This window comes from Rosa rugosa, chromosome 3 (genome assembly GCF_958449725.1).
Source record: "Rosa rugosa chromosome 3, drRosRugo1.1, whole genome shotgun sequence".
In the NCBI taxonomy this organism is placed as follows: domain Eukaryota; kingdom Viridiplantae; phylum Streptophyta; class Magnoliopsida; order Rosales; family Rosaceae; genus Rosa; species Rosa rugosa.
The window spans coordinates 54,860,448-54,863,700 of NC_084822.1; the positions used below are offsets into that span (position 1 = coordinate 54,860,448).

The window sequence follows — 3,253 nt, forward strand, 5'->3', positions numbered from 1 at the left end:
CCTAGTGTTTGGGAGTTTGAAGATCCACCAGAACAACCTTCTTCTCAGACCGGGGGGCAACCTTAGTCTCCCCAGGTTCGCTTCATCCATATTCAGGCCTTTTCCGTGGCCTTAGTATCCTGTACTTGCCTCACCTACGCATACTAGGGGGCAACACTCTGTACATTCAGGCCTTATCTGAGGCTTTAAATTTGGCCTTATTTGAGGCTTTAGTTTCGGTCGACAATTTCAAATTTCTTGTTATTGTTGTCGATTTTTCTTTTCTTTGACATTATGGTGTTAAGAATGCATGTAATGGCCTATACCTGAGGCCTTATTTTATACGTTGATTTTGCAAACAGCGTTAAAAACTTTCATTCATAAAGTGGCTTCGCGGCCAAAAAGCAATACAAAGTGCAAATCAAAATAATTACATTTGCGGTTTACAAGGCCAGAAGTGGCTTAGAGTAAAAACCATAAAGTTACAGATCTACTGAGAGTTTCTGATCTTGTGGCAGCGAAGGGGCTGTGCTCGGGCATTCACAATCTCCCTCTCTTCACCCACATGCCTCCTCTGATCTGAGTTGCAGCCGCTACCGTCTGTACCGGACCAAAAAGGAAGGAAATAATCCATCGCAACCCTTTTGGTTGGATTACCCTCCGGGATGGAGATGGTCTTCACAGAGAGCGCGACTCACAACCACATCTACCTCCAGGGGAAAAACATAAGTCACGCAGTCAGACCCTGGAGGTAGGCTACGGAGCAAGAACAGGCGACCCATATTGGTCTTCCGCCCTTCTTCCTCCTGCTCCACGCGGGCAATCTGAGAGAGGGGACCCCTCAGAATCGGGTTCCGCCGCGGCGGGAGCACCACATGTTCTTCAGTCTAAATGAAACCGGTGGATTTCACCGCGACTTCCAGAGACCAAAGACATGTGGTTGGACCTGAGGTTAGGCCATAAGACCTACCCAGGTATTGAGGTTAAGCCATAAGGCCTAAGAATTTGAGGCTAAGGCTAATATCGTGAGGAGAAGATTGTAAAAACTGGAGAAAGAGAAGTAGAGATTGTGATACTATCTCTGGGGAACCCATATTCAATTGTGTATATCATCTCCCCAGAGTGCAGGTATTTATAGTGCCAGTCTCAGTGGCCTTGACCGTACGATGGGTGGTTGTGATGGCGTGTTGGAGAGGAAATATTCCACATTGGAAAAGTGACAAATAAAATATAACTTATAAGTGGGTGGCTCTTACCCAATTGTACCGAGGCCTTTTGTGATTAAAACCCAACACCTAACGGGTGGTTAAGTTGGGACAGTATCGGTACAATGGTGGGCCACTGGCCACGTTTGTCGCTGTTTAACAATATCTATTCAATCAAATGTGACTTCAGTGGAGAAAGATCGAACAACCTCTTCTGAGAAAATCCAAAATTCTGAGCATACTGACCTGAATGGAACAGGAAATGGTTCTTCAGTGACCAGAGTCCCTGAAGAGAACAAAGGTTCAGAGACTCCAATATTGGATGTATATACGATATCTGATATGAACAAGCTTTTGCATCATAGTCGGACCTCGTACCATTCAGTGGTATGTCCGAAAAAGGCTTCATGTTGTTTTCAATGTAATTTAAGTACTGAGAATTCTCCAACCCCCTCATTCTTATCTTATACTGTTTATATATTGTGCTTGTTTGTAGATACCACAATGGTCTTCGTCCATAGACCAAGAGATTCAATATGCAGCATCACAGATTGGAAATGCACCCTTTATAGAGAATGATCCGAATCTTTATGCTCCTCTTTATCGGAATCTTTCCATGTTTAGAAGGTAAGTTAATCAAAGTATTTGGTGTGATTTGAACCATATAACTAACTTACTGTAAGTGAAAATGAACCATCTCATCTAATTTGCAGGAGCTATGAATTAATGGAGAGCACTCTTAAAGTATACACATACATTGAAGGAGAAGGACCTATAATGCACACGCCAGTACTCAAAGGCATATATGCTTCTGAGGGATGGTTCATGAAGCAGCTCCAAGATCACAAAAAATTTGTTACTAAAGACCCTCAGAAAGCGCACCTCTATTACTTACCTTTTAGCTCTCTAATTAATGTTAGAGGAAAAACTATATGTGCCAAATTCACGTAGTTATAAGAATTTCGTAGAGTATTTGAAGAACTACATCAACCTGATTGCGGGGAAATATTCTTTCTGGAACAGAACTGGTGGAGCAGATCATTTTCTTGTTGCTTGCCATGACTGGGTATGCTTTTCACATCCAGGCTTCAGTTCATATGTATTGTATGATTTGTATCACATTATATGAGTATTTTCTAATCAATAAAATGCTACTGCCTTAGGCTCCAACAGAAACAAAGAAATACATGTCTAAGTGCATTAGGTCCCTTTGCAATGCTGATATGAAAGAAGGCTTTGTATTAGGCAAGGATGTGTCTCTTCCTGAAACAAACGTTCACGTCAAAAATCCTCTAAGAAATCTAGGAGGCAACCGTCCTTCTGAGAGGTCGATACTTGCTTTCTTTGCTGGAAAGATGCATGGTTATGTTCGGGCGATTCTGCTGCAGCATTGGGAAAACAAAGATCCCGACATGAAAATTTTTGGTCGATTACCTAGGGGAAAAGGCAACAAGAACTATGTGCACCATATGAAAAGCAGCAAGTACTGCATTTGTGCAAAAGGTTATGAAGTCAACAGTCCAAGAGTGGTAGAGGCCATTTTCTACGAGTGTGTTCCAGTGATTATATCAGACAATTTTGTGCCTCCATTTTTCGAAGTTCTCAATTGGGAGTCGTTTGCTGTTTTCGTCTTGGAGAAAGATATTCCGAATTTGAAGAAGATATTGCTTGCAATCCCAGAGAAGAGATATCTACAGATGCAAACGAGGGTGAAAAGGGTACAACAGCATTTTCTGTGGCATGTTATGCCTGAAAAGTATGACATTTTTCATATGATACTCCACTCTATTTGGTACAGTAGACTCTATCAGATAAAATCCAGCTGACACTGAATCATTCAGGTCATGTAAAATGTGCGTTCGTTTTTTTTTTTTTCATTATTAGTTTACGTTTTGGTACGTGCATGAATTGTTTCAAATTATTTTTTATGTGTAGATCGAAAATGTTCTATCTCCTCATAATTGATTGAAAAAACTCCAATGTTGTTACAACAAGAAATTACAATTTAAGTAATTTCCCAATAAAAATTCGAAAATTAAAACATATGTGGACGTAGTATACTTAAATAG

General features: G+C 40.8%; 1 pseudogene; it reads left to right on the plus strand.

Moving 5' to 3' along the window:
• Positions 1-1,352: 1,352 nt before the first annotated feature.
• On the plus strand, positions 1,353-3,035 carry LOC133739373 (probable glycosyltransferase At5g03795; annotated as a pseudogene).
• The last annotated feature ends 218 nt before the right edge of the window (positions 3,036-3,253 follow it).